General features: G+C 40.6%; 1 protein-coding gene across 3 annotated transcripts in view; it reads right to left on the reverse strand.

Annotated features, from left to right (window-relative positions):
- Window positions 1-14,400, reverse strand: part of LRIG2 (leucine rich repeats and immunoglobulin like domains 2) — an 89,053-nt gene that overhangs the window by 48,016 nt on the left and 26,637 nt on the right. Inside the window, exon 2 of one of the 3 annotated variants that reach the window (XM_082379745.1) lies at window positions 12,553-12,730. The exons of the other annotated variants lie outside the window; for them this stretch is intronic. The gene's annotated coding sequence lies outside the window, so the exon portion shown is untranslated. The remainder of the gene's footprint in view (window positions 1-12,552; window positions 12,731-14,400) is intronic. 3 annotated transcript variants of the gene reach the window in all.

The following is a 14,400-nucleotide window of genomic DNA, read 5'->3' on the forward strand; positions in this document are numbered from 1 at the left end:
CCCAAAATAAAAAGACAGTATCTATGAACTGGCACAACCACTATGGAGAACAGTATGGAGGTTCCTTATAAAACTAAAACTAAAAAAAAAAAAAAAAAAAAAAAAAAAAAAAAACTAAAACTAGAACTACCATATGACCCAGCAATCCCACTACTGGGCATATATCCAGAGAAAACCATAGTTTGAAAAGATACATGCACCCCAATGTTCACTGCAGCACTATTTACAATAGCCAAGACACAGAAGCAACCTAGATGTCCACTGACAGAGGAATGGATAAAGAAGATGTAGTCAATATATACAATGGAATATTACTCGGCCATAAAAAAGAATGAAATAATGCCATTTGTAGCAACATGTATGGACCTAGAGATTACCATACGAAGTGAAGCAAGTCAGATAGAGAAAGGCAAATATCATATGATATCACTTATATGTGGAATCTAAAAAAAAAAGGAAAGATACAAATGAACTTATTTACAAAACAGAAAGACTCACCGACTTCGAAAACAAATGTATGGTTACCAAAGGGGAAACATGGAGGGGAGGGATAAATTAGGAGTTTGGGATTAACAAATACACACTACTATACATAAAATAGATGATCACCAAGGACCTACTGTATAGCATAGGAAACTCGTACTCAGTATTCTGTAATAACCTACATGGGAAAAGAATCTGAAAAAGAATAGATATATGTATATATATATATAAATGAATCACTTTGCTGTACACCTGAAACCAACACAATATTGTAAACCAACGATAAATTCTTTTTAAAAAAGACAGTATCTAAGTAAGGTTCTGCCTAGGAAAAAACTCATTTCTATCTTTACTCACACACACAATGCTCCTGACACCAGATATTTTTGGGTTTTTTTCCCCCACACCAACCAATTCTCCAACACCAGCTGGATATCCTGCAATTCAACTCTGACACCAACTGGAGTTACTGCACACCCCACAAATTAAGGGCTCAGTCCCACAAGACTTCCCCCTACACCAATCACAAAGAGTAAATCCCCATGTTACCCACAAATTCTGTCCGAGTTGGCTACAAATTGGAGGTACCCCCTCCTTGGAATCAAGCACCTGCTAGAACAGCTCACAGAACTCAGAAAAACATTTACTTACATTTACTGGACAAACGATATGATAAAGGACACAGATGAACAGTCAGATGAAGAGATACACAGGGCAAGATGCAAGGGTCCGGTGCAGGAGCTTCTGTCTCCATGGAGTTGGGATGTACCACCCTCACAGCATACCTCCTAGTAGGTGTGTTCACCAACTCACAAGCTCTCTGAACTCCATACTTTGAAATTTGTTATGGAGGCTTCATCACATGGGCATGATCAATTACTACCTCAATCTCTAGCCCCTCTCCTCTTCTGTAGGATGGGGGGGGGGGGCTGGAAGTTCCCAGCTTCTAATCACGGCTTGGTCTTTCTGGTGACCCACCCCAATCCTGAAGCTATCCAGGAGCCCACCAAGAGTCACCCCATCAGGTCAAAAGACACCCCTATCACCCAGAAAATTCCAAGAGATGTAGGAGCTGTGTGTCAGGAATCAGGGTCAAAGGCCAAATATTAGAACAAAAGGCACTCCAAATACTCTTATCACTTTGGAAATTACAAGGGTTTCAGGAGCTGTGTGCCAGGGGCAGAGACCAATATATATACTCAAAAGATACTGGCACATTGTTAGAATCCCATTCAGTCATTAATAACTGGACCAGTCCATCATCATATGGTATGAAAAATAATTTTCAGTTAAGGCCACTCGGGTTTGCAGGCTTCCAGTTAATCTTGTCAGGTTCCAAATGCAGGTATGGTCTAGGCAAACATATGGTTTCACTCTTTCAGTCATCTGGTGTAACTGAATTAAGAGATATAATCAACTACTCTGAGCCCTTTTGAGGTGTTGTTATTGGATTTCCCTCACTACACAACCCATTTATTTGTTTCTTTATCTTCAGCTACTATTGCTCCTCCTCTCCCTGTATACCCAAACTCTTTCAACTTTGGAAGGAACATCAGGTTCAGCCACTGTGCTGGTCTAGATAGCAAACAGCAACACTAGTTTAGCAAGTTCCTCCCCTTCAGTCCACCGTTCATTTAGGGTAAGGTTACACAATTACAGAACTACCTGGGCTATTTTTACCACCAGGCAATATAGTGGCATTCACTGTTAACCTCAATTTTGCGAGATGGGGTGAAGGCACAACCCACCCCATCAGGTACTTAGGAATCTTGACCCCAAATTTAAAATTACAGTTAGCTTCTTGCTTAGGAATCATCTCTGTTTCCAGCACTTATATTCGCAGGCCTGGTCCTATGACCACTGCATCAAGCAGGGGGAAAAAATTTAATAGGGGGAAGAAAGAAAAAAGTATAGTTGTTACACCAGAATACTTCTCCCTTGGTAAGAATTGCATAGTCATTCCACACCTTCTTCCCCAGACCCACCAGAAAGAGGACTCTATACAGTAGGGCCACTCCTTTAGCCCCACCCCATGTTCAGTATGAGTACACTTCCATGGTATATAAGCCAGCCCTTCATGTCTTTTTCTCTCCCATTTTAGATAACCAATGTTTTAATTGCCCATTCTAGTTCTCCATCAAACTAGTACCCTGAGGAGGCTCTCTCTCTGCCCACTCTTGGACATTATGGGCTATAAAGTGTATTCCTTGGTCTGAAGAGATGATGGTCGGCCATCCAAATTGGTACAATTATCTTCTGTTCCAGTTGTTTTAAAGCACTCTTGTACATTTGCATCTACCACCAAGTAAGCAAAACCTGGTCCAGAGTCAGTGTCTATTCCTATCGGGACTCATTTGTAGCCCCCCAGGTCTACCAACATCAGTCTCACTTACTAGCTATATTCAAGGCCTTTCCCCCAGAGGAATCTGACACTTAGCCATCTGCCATCTCTGTCTCTTTTGCTTGCAGACAGAACATTATTTTGTCAATACTTAGTGTCATTTTGTGCCTCAGAGGGTACAAGAGAAATACGTCTGGATTTAGCCCATCTCTGCATTGCTGCATTGCCCCCATATCCACTCATTTCATGGACCCACGTGGCCATCTCAAGTGAGCACACAGGGATATTTGCCTGATGATTCTAATCACCTTCTGAACTTAGAAGGGGCTTCTCCTGGTGGACATCGACAAAGCCCTACTTTAATGCACCCTTCAAATTCCCACAGTAATTCCCATAGGGCTATGCCCCATAAGGGCATCCCTTTAATAGGCCAGGTTTCCACTGCTCTTCTGCCTGACCATATGGTCTGGCCATAGGCCATTGTCCATGAGTCAGTAAAAACTCAAACATAGGGGGTTTTACCACTGTTCAATTCTTGCATTACTCTAGGAAAACAGCACGCAATTCAACCAAGTGAGCTAATGTCTTTACCTTCTTCTATCCATGGTGGCCTTCAAAATAGGATGCTGTCCGTTCACCTTGCAACTGTCATTCACCAACCAAGCAGCTTTTTTGGTCAGTTATGAGCTGTTTATAGGACACTTTCAAGTGACAACATAATCCAGCAGCTCCTCACACAGTTCCAGAGTCAGTCCTAAGGGAAAAGAGGCTCCCTATTCTTTAGTATCTCCTTGCATTCCCCAGGCAGTATGATCCTGTGTAAACCATTACTATTTTATTATGAAAGTCTTCTGGGCACTGTCCTCCCCACTGGAGTGTTTATCAGACATTATGCAAGACATCAAGATTCTTTTCAAGATTACTTTATGGCTTTTAGTCATACTGGCAGCTTCAATTAATGTCCAAAGGAAGCCAATAACTACCCTTCAACTGGAAATTCTCCAGTCCAAAGTCCTAGAAGCTGTTTCTGGGAGGCACTCAGGTACACACAGGGTTATCACACAGAGAATTTTCCCATACCAACACTCCAGCTTCTATTCTATGCTATGTGGGCTTGGGCCACCTTATTGGTTCCCATTTAGCGTGTCCAATTAGTAATATTGCTTGAAGTGTAGATGTACATGCCTTCTGTTTTACAACACTAGGTAAAGAAAACATTCCCCAACCAGATACAATGTCCATCTTCATTATACAACCAGGTAAAAGTCTGATCAAATATACCATTCTCCTACAAACTTTCACCTTACATTCTTAACTGTAGCCTCCATTGGGGCTTATATAAACAAATTTTGGTTTTAGAATACTAGGTAGGGGAAGCAGTCCTCATCCAGACATAACACCCATTCCTATAAAACACTCAGGTAAAGAAGATACAACTTCTTTACATAAAGCCTGTTTAAACATTCCAACTTTCATAATCCTATCAACCCTTATATTTTTATGTTCTCAGCTGTATCAGGTTTCACCAGCAGGTTTTGGTACCACAGTGCAAGATGATCTCCTATCAGGAAATCCTGGGAACTTCTCTACCTTCTGACCATTTTATCCACTCTACTGCAAAAGGTTTTGGGGTCCCCCGCTTTGTGGGTTGAGCCAAGGGACCCTGGCCCTTTTGTCAATTTTTTTTTCTATTTTTTGGCTGTGCCGCAAGGTATGTGGGATCCTAGTTCCCCGACCAGGGATCAAACCCGCACCCCCTGCAGTGGAAACACGGCGTCCCAACCACTGGACAGCCAGGAAAGTGTACCTTTTTGTCAATTTTTATCTCATTTAATCTGTCTAATCAATGACCCAAGCGTGTGCTGGTCAAGTTTCTCACTGCAATCTTAGTCTTTGGATTTTTAGATTTCTTCAAACTAAACAGAGCAGACTTCTTTGGAGACCTTTAATGTTGGGGGATCAGAAGGAGGTCTTTTCAGCCTGCCCAACCTTGGGTAGTGCAGTATTAAAAGCTTTGTTTTAACCCCACTAATGTCTGTTTTATTCATCCCATTTCTTAAAACCATCTAAAGCCTTCCATTCTGCTGGGTTGAATTCCATGATTCTTCCCTATTTCCTTTGTTTTGCTCCTAACAATATTTGCTTTATTCACCTTATTTCTTAATAACTGTTTAAAAATGTCCACCTTGCTAAGATCAGTTCCCTGACTCTCTCCTTTGCCTTTCCTCATTCTCTTGTTAACTAACCTAATGTTTTTATTAGCATCTTTGTAAGACCCAGAGGGGAAGCTGAGGCAGCCAATACATAAGGCTTCCCCAACTGTCCCTTGGTTTTGCAGCAGTAAGATTATATGGGGTGTCCATGTAAGAGTTTCCCCTTAACCACAGCATTTACCATGGACTGGGTAACAGGCACATTCAGCAAGTGAATATCCCAATTATCATAAAGATAATCCCACATGGCTTATACACAAAACATGTCATCTGCTTCCACTTGGCATTTATTGGAGGAGGCGGACAGTCCTCTTTCTCAGGGATAAACAGACCTTACGGTGGCTTCTGCCCAATCCATTAGGCTGGCTGTTCCCTCAGGAATAAACTACTTTGTGTCTGGATCACGTATGGCCATCAGTGATTGTTCCATAGTGACCTGCGGATCCTCCATCAACCCAAACATGCTTTTCCCCACTGTAGCATCTAAAACCAGATACTGCTCCTAAATTAATGACTCTCACAATCCATTTTTATTTTTATTTTTTTTTTAAAGTCTTTATTGAATTTGTTACGATATCGCTTCTGGTTTATGTTTTTGGGTTTGTTTGTGGCTGCGAGGCATGTGGGATCTTAGCTCCCTGACCAGGGATCGAACCCACATCCCCTGCATTGGAAGGCGAGGTCTTAACCACTGGACCGCCAGGGAAGTCTCTCACAATCCATTTTAATAAAGGTTCTTCAGGAAGCTGATGTTACTGATCCACAAAATGAAACAACTCCTTCACACTGTACTCCCTGATTTCAGTAGTTTCTTGGTTTTGCCCTCTCCACACACTGACTACATTCTTGGTGACCAGAGGTCTTAGAAGTACTTTCTGTTGTCCTTGCTTAATTTTTCTCTTGGTGGGCAGCTTTGAGGCTAGTGACCAAAGCTCAGACTTAGTGAAATCTGAGCTTGGTCCAGCATCAAGGTCTGACCCAGCACTCTCTTTTAATTTTGCTTTTACATATTACTTATTATATTATTACATTATTTCAATTTTAGCTATTGTAATTTGGTTACCACAATAACCAAGGGATTAAACAGTTCATCTTTTTCTTACTAGTTCCCATCTCCTTATGCATCCAGTGAACCAACATGCTAGGAATTGGATCCATCTCTAAATTCCATTGGTAACTTTTACCTTCAGTAACTTGAGAGCAGCACAGCTGCAGCTCCATACCATGGGTGACCATGTGGTCTCCCAGGAATCAAAGGTTCTGGATCCCCTGCCTTTTTATCCTCTCTTCCCAAACCACGTTTCCATTAGCCAGATCCACTCTAGCAAATCTCACTCCTGTGATACCAAATGTCTAGGAAAAGCTCTGTGTTAAAAGAAAAAAAAAAAAAAAAAATTCAATGACACGTGTTAAAACCTGGTTAAGAAAGGCTTTATTCAAGGTGGTGCAAGTTATCTCTAAGGGTATAGGGACCACTATGATGAAATATTGCAGTGGGGGAAAAAATTGGGCTCAACTCCAAATACTGCATGGGCAAGTGTGAATTTATAGCCATGGAGCAGGGTGGACAAAATCAGTGGATGGAAAACTGGAAACAAGGGTAAGGGGGGTTCTGGCTAAACAGACCTAAGTGGATTCCTGCTGAAGACAAGCCATGGTGATCAGACATCACCTGGAGGATGGTGGAAGATGAGAAACCAGATCAGGTATCAAGGGTTTCTTGCTAAACTGACTTAGCAGGATTCTTGCTAAAACTGCATTTTACAAGGAAGTATACAAATGAGCCTGGATGAAGGTGGTTCACGAGTCAATTAAAATTTAGTCAAAGAATCTTTGTCAGGCCCCTTTCTTGTTCAAGGAAAGAAGAGGCATTCTTCTTTCCTCTGAACAATATGTCTATTTTCTCATTCAGTAGCCTTTTGCTCATTAAGGACCAGGTGAACCTTCTGTAGGGACTTGGTATTATATTTGCTCAATGGTACCAGCAGTCAGGTATTTAATGAGGGGAGTTTCTATGAAAATAAAAGAAAAGCCAAAATTAATAGTTAAGAGATCCAGTTTCTCAGTCCAGAGGGTAGCCAGTTGGGATTCTTAGATTTGAACTTGAAGCATCTTTAAATGGTAGAATGAGGATGGCAGTGGCCACCTGAAGAAGTTTCCTGGTTTGCAGTTTGAATGTCTCTGGTGATGGATGGCATTAAGTGTCCTGGTGAACTCTGTAAGTGGTCCACACAGCAGAAGGCACAAAGGTTGCCCATATACAATGTGTTGTGGTCTTTTTTTTTTTTTTTTTTAAGTTTATATCAAGTCATCCAGCTTCAGCTTGCAGGATTTCAGGAAAAGGGCAATTTTAGTTCTCAGTGATCACGTCAGGAGGGTGGAAAAAAAAAAACTGGAAACATTAGTTTGGAGAGTTAGAGTCAGATACTGGAGGAAACCAGAATTGAGAATGTGGTAAGGACGGGCCAGTGTGCAAGATGGAGGCCACAAGGGTGCACTACAGTTTTACACTGAAACAAAAAAAACTTCTCTCTATAGTTAACCTTTTATTTCTTGTTTACATAATTCTGGTCTCATTAGATTTGTCCTGATTATTCACGTAAGTGCAGCAAGAATAGTTATTGACCATACAGACAGGCTCTTTTTGAGTTGGTTTTGCTGAAACTTTTCATAAGGAATCTCAGATTAGGCTTTTAAAAGCCTCTCGAGGCTAGGAAGCCAGCTCAGGAAGTAGCCACCAGACTTCATCTCCCATTCTTAAAGATTCAGGGGAATATCTCTCTTCTTGATGTCCCCAAGATATCCTAAGGTTCCTGGGCCTGCCAGGAAGTGACTTTCCTTACTCACCTATGAGGCTGAGAACCCTGTAAGCCAGACAGCAGGCCAGTTTTTCCAAGAAGGTTGGAAAAACTGGTTCCATGAAGGCAACCTTAGTCCCTTAAACCAGATTCTATGCACAGTTCACTCTTAAATATAACATTTCAGTCAAAGCCATGGTAATATAACCTATATTTCCAATTGTATCCTCTTACAAGAGCACATTCTTATTGAACTTAAACTACCACATTGTCATGAAAATAAGAATACTGGCTAAAAGTTTCTGAATTCTGGAGGAATCAGGTAGGGAGAAAAAGTAATTGTTTCATCTTTGTTCACAAAGGTATTATCTACCAGATTACTGTTGTAAGCTATAGATAACATAAGAGAAAAGAAAAAGGTTATTTATTTTTTGTTTGTTTGTTTTTAATTTATTTATTTATTTATTTTTGGCTGCGTTGGCTCTTCATTGATGCGTGGGAGCTTTCTCCAGTTGCAGCGAGCAGGGGCTACTCTTCGTTGTGGTGCGCAGGCTTCTCATTGTGGTGGTTTCTCTTGTTGCGGAGCATGGGCTGTAGGTGCACGGGCTTCAGTAGTTGTGGCGCACGGGCTTAGTTGCTCTGCGGCATGTGGGATCTTCCCAGACCAGGGCTCAAACCCGTGTCCCCTGCGTTGGCAGGCGGATTTTTTTTTTTTTTTAATTATTATTATTTTTAAATTTTATTTATTTATTTATTTATTTATAGCTGTGTTGGGTCTTCGTTTCTGTGCGAGGGCTCTCTCTAGTTGTGGCAAGTGGGGGCCACTCTTCATCGCGGTGCGCGGGCCTCTCACTATCGCGGCCTCTCCTGTAGCGGAGCACAGGCTCCAGACGCGCAGGCTCAGTAGTTGTGACGCACGGGCCTAGTTGCTCCGCAGCATGTGGGATCTTCCCAGACCAGGGCACGAACCCGTGTCCCCTGCATTGGCAGGCAGATTCTCAACCACTGCGCCACCAGGGAAGCCCGGCAGGCGGATTCTTAACCACTGCGCCACCAGGGAAGTCCGAAAAAGGTTATTTAAATCTGAAGAACAAAACATTAAAGAACCAGTAATGTTTCAAACAAAGAGTGATAAAAAAGTTATAACCATCCTCATCAGTTTATTCAGTCCAATGTAATTAATTCTTGTTCTACTTGATCTTGGGTTAACAGTTTCATAAATCCATCAGCTTCTTCATTACTTCTGGAAATTCTCTCAATCTCGTGGCATGGCCTTACTGATGGGCATCATGGAGCATTCTTGCCTGTGGCTGACTGTTTATGCTTTCAGAGAAGAATGAGAGTAAAACAACAACTTGTCCGTGAATGAAAAAAGGCTTAAAATGGCCATGGTTAAAGTTCTGATGAGAGTTCATTTGATAAGAAAAATTAGTTATTTCTGTGGCATACAATATTTTATCATAATAACCAGACAACAAGGCTATTTCAAATCTCTATGAACTTCATACTTGTCTGGAATACCTATTATTAGTAACATATATCCGTATGTCTATAACCTAAGAATATTTGTCCTCACTTATTTGACTATGCTTCTCATGTAATTTAAAATACCAAATAAACCTAATTAGTTTAACATATCCTTTTACAATGTGAGAGACATATCCTTTGAGATTTTCCAGGGGCCTCTGGAAAGTCTCGAAGTTAGTTCAAGACTCCATTCTAAATGGAGTCAAAAAGACTCCATTTAGAATCTGATTTTGAGAAGTCAAAAATACTGAAAAGTTTAAACACTTGACTAAATAAGATCACAGGTCACTGTGAAACAATACTTAGTTACCCATTTAAACAAAGTGACAAAAGATTTCAAAGGCAAATACAGAAAGTCACATAGTTGTTTAATAAAAAAAAAAAACTTAGCTCTTCTAATATTGAGAAAACTCAATGTTTTAGAGTAATCAAAGACCTGATAAAGACAACATGAAACACAGGAAATTATTTTGATGAGACACAAAATCTTTGTTTCCTAGGCAGACTACTTAAAAGGTAAACCTTTTTACAGTTTCTTAATAAGAACAGACCAACAATCCAATAAAACTTTGGGATTCTAGTTTTGCATCAGTACACTTTTGTGTTTGTTTTTTGGCCGCACCGCACAGCTTGCAGGATCTTAGCTCCCCGACCAGGGATTGAACCCACCAGGGATTGAACCCAGGCCGAGGCAGTGAAAGCGCCAAGTCCTAACCACTGGACCGCGAGGGAATTCCAGTACACTTTTGATATTAAAGTTCACTTTTTTTGTAACTTATAAATAAATCCATTCAATCTTAGCAACTTAACCAAACACAAAATTCCTGTTCTGCAAATCTTCTACAACCATTTTTCTAATATCTATTCAGTTTTTGTACTGTAGTTTTCCTCTTTCTCATTCTGGAACTCATTCTACCTTAGAATAAAAATCTTTTTTTCCCTTAACTAAAACACATCCTTCATACCTTGCATACAAAGTTATTTCTCTTCATTCTTACAGTTTCTAGTAGTTTCATTTATATATATTATGATTTTTAACCATTAATAACCTTTTTTTTTAACAAACTAGGAAGTAGGCAATTGTGGTCTGTCATGTATCAGTTTTCTGTAGTAGACTAGTATATTTCTGAATATACAATTTTGCAATTTATAGAGGCATATGATTCCTCTTAGTACAATTTTTCAGTGTAGCAAAAGAATGTTTACTAATAGATCCAAATATCTTGTTTCTTTATAACATGTAAAAACAAGATGCCAAAAGTATATAAACTTAAATTTAGGTTCAATAATGAATGTTTCAGTAGTTTATCTTACTTACAAATGACCTTGATTTTTATTTTAGGCAGACACAACACCAAACAAAGCCAGCCATCATCTGAAGTTATTTCCCTATTAACTATTTTTTATAACACATGCATGTTAGGCAAACATCACAAAAGCAAAAACCTAAAAAGTTACATACATGGTATTTCCCCCTTTTTTCTTTATTTTACTGCCGTGCTCGACATACAGGAAGCAATTCATTTTTTTTGTACATTTTGTTCTTAGTTTAGATTTAATGTCTGCACTATATTTAATGCTGACAACTCTGAAGACATGCCTGTTTTTATTTTACCAACAATTTTCAAATTAGATTTACAAAAAATTATCCCAGATCATGTAAACTTAAAACACTAAGCTTCTGTGTTTCTGAGAGTTTCAGGAATACTTAATTTATGTAATTGCTCATTTATCTCTAAGCTAATTTGAACAGGATTGGATTTTATAAATTAATTTGGTAATACCATCTAGAAGTAGAAAAACAGCACACCTCTACAACATATATACAGACATACATAAACATACAGACAGATGCTAATAGAGATCTTAAGTTTTCACTGGAAAATTTTAGTCATGAGTTAGTTAGTAAAACATAGTAATACAAACTCACTGGTTTATATAAAATAATAATCTCTTGTCTTTTCTCTACTCTCTGTTTTTATGTGAATTGTGTTTCTGGCAAATGGGACAAGTTTAGGTTACCTGTTTACCAATTTTGTACAGACCACCTTCCCTTGCCCTGATATGTAATCTTATGGAGGCTATGGACCAAATTTTAGGTGTTGACCAAGGAGACATCTAGAGGCATCTAGAGGCATCTAGAGGCTGTCTGCAGGTCTCCAAAGCCCATCCAACTGCTGAAAACATCCAGTCTATTTCCAATTAGCCTTTTTCCTTTTCAGCTTCAAGTAGTTGTTTTGGGGGGTCCCTAAGTTTCTTAACAGCCTCCAGTGGAGGGCAGGGGGTCCAAAGATCAAGTGACTATAAAGACTGAGGTGGAAAAAGGTCTGGCAGGGGATGGAAGATGAAGGGACTTTGAGAAGGACATATCATACTATTCAAGGGAACTGGAAGGAAGACTGAAGGTGGTGAGAGGGCAAAGGAGGAGCAGAAGCAATGAGAAGGGAGACGTCTTAGCGGAGCCAGTGTGAAGAGATCACAAGTTTCCGAAAGAAGCCAGTGAAGTTCCACATTATCCTCAACAAAAGCATGCCAACAAGAATGGAGGTAGACAGAGAATATACTCAGCAGGGGTTCAAGAAGGGGGCTTGAGCCATCTGATAAGTTCTCATGGGAAAAGCAGGACCCAAAAGAGAGAACAAAGAGGCCTCACAGAGAGCCAGGAAGAAAGACTTCCAGCATAAGGAGTCAGGGAATAATAAAAAAAGAGCCAGGAAGAAGAGACTTCCAGCCCAAAGAGTCAGGGAATAAATAATCACCACTCAGGAAAAAAAGAGCCAGGAAGGAGAGATTTCCAACCCAGTAAGTACCTTTCAGACAAAGAAGCCTAGGACTCTAACTGAGCTTTCTTACAAACAGAGAAACCTGGCACTCTAACCCAGCCTGTGTTTATCTGGGACTCTATCCCAACTTCTGGAGTATACAGTTGACCCTTGAACAACACTAAGGTTAGGAGCACCGACCCTCTGCAAAGTTAAAAATCCACATATAACTTGTAATTGCCTTCCATACGTGCAGTTCCTTTGTATCCAAAGCTCTGCATCCATGGATTCAACCAACCATGGACCGTGTAGTACTGGAGTATTTACTATTGAAAAAAATCTGCATATAAGTGGACCTACACAGTTCAAACCCATGTTGTTCAAGGTCAACTGTACTCAGACTCTTAACAATCAAAATCTGTCCTTACCAGCTTCCACGGACGTTTGTCCGGAGCAATGGTTCAGGAGTCGGACTCAACAATGGATCCCCGATCAATCAGTCAGGAGTGAAGATAAAGGCTTCAAAGGTACGCACTTAGGGTCCTGGGTGAGAGGTCCGGGGGTCCAATGATGAATCTGATCCTATCCCGAGTTGTGGCACCATAACTGTTAAAAGGAAAAAAAATACTCAATGATACTTGTTAAAGCATGGTAAGGAAGACTTCGGGGGACGGGGCTTTCTCTATACATAAAGGAACCACTACAGTGAAACTTTAAAGTGGGGGAAAGAGATTGGGCTTAACTCTGAATACTCCATGAATAAGAGAAAACTTATAGCTAAGGAGCAGAGTGGGGTCGGTGAATGGAAAACTACTAAGAGAAAACATCTGGTGAGGGGGTTTTTAACTAAACAGACCCAACAGGATTCTTGCTGAAGACAGGCCAGGGTACTCAGATATCACCTGGGGGATGGTGCAGGAGGAGGAATCTGATCAGACGTTGAGGGTGGGGGATTCCTACTAAACTAACTTAGCAGGGATACTGCTAAAACTGCATTTTACAAGGGTGTGCACAGATGGCCCAGGATAAGGTTCAGGAGCCTGACTAAAGTTTGCTCAAGCAAAAAATTTTGGTCACTGGTTTCTTCCTTTACTCACACACACAGTACTTCTGACACTAGATGTGTGCTTTTTCCCCACACCAACCAATTCTCCAACACCAGCAAGATGTCCTGCAATTCAATTCAATTCTGACACTAACTGGAGTTAGTGCAGACCTCACTGGTTAAGCTCTCAGTCCCATAAGATGGCCTCCCCCTTCAGAAACCAATCACAAGCAGTAGCTCCCCATGTTACCCACAACTTCTGTCCAACTTGGCTACAAATTGGAGGTTGCCACGACCCCCCTCCTTGGATTCAAGCACTGTTAGAACACCTCACAGAACTCAGGAAAACACTTACTTATGTTTACTGGTTAACTATATAACAAAAGACATGATAAAGGACACAGATGAAAAGCCAGATGAAGGGATACATAGCGCGAGATCCAGAAGGGTCTGGCGCAGGAGCTTCTGTTTCCATGGAGATGGGATGCACCACCCTCACAGCATACCTCCTGGTAGGTGTGTTCACCAACTCAGAAGCTCTCTGAACTCCATACTTTGAAAATTTTTATGGAGGCTTCATCACATGGGCATGATCAATTACTACCTCAATCTCTAGCCCCTCTCTTCTGTAGGATGGCGGGGGTGGGGCTGAAAGTTCCAAGCTTCTAAGCACAGCTTGGTCTTTCTAGTGACCCACCCCAATCCTGAAGTTATCCAGGAGCCGACCAAGAGTCACCTCGTTAGGTCAAAAGATACTCCTATCACCCAGGAGATTCCAAAAGATGTAGGAGCTCTGTGCCAGGAATTAGGGTCAAAGACCAAATATAAAAAGGAAAGGTGCTCCTAGTTCTCCGATCACTTTGGAAATTATTGATACAAGGGTTTCAGGGGCTCTGTGCCAGTAACTGGGGGCAGATACATATTTTAAAACCCAGGGTTAAGGAATTTTGTCTACCATCTTTTTGATGATTGGTGCAAGTCTGAGCATTTGAGTTTGAATCACTAATACATTTAAAGCATTGCATGTGTTTTAAAAATTCAAAATTACATAAAGAAAACCACATGTACCTGTTTTATAGCTGAAGGCAACTGATGAAAAATATTACATTTCTCAGTTTAAAACAGCACAACCTCATCCTTTAATATTCTAAGAGTTCTTCTGCTAATGTAAGACTTCCATCCAATTACATTTCTACAAGAGAATTGCTCTCCAAGGCATTTCACTTCAACT

This window comes from Balaenoptera borealis (genome assembly GCF_965194805.1).
Source record: "Balaenoptera borealis genome assembly, chromosome: 1".
Taxonomy (NCBI): domain Eukaryota; kingdom Metazoa; phylum Chordata; class Mammalia; order Artiodactyla; family Balaenopteridae; genus Balaenoptera; species Balaenoptera borealis.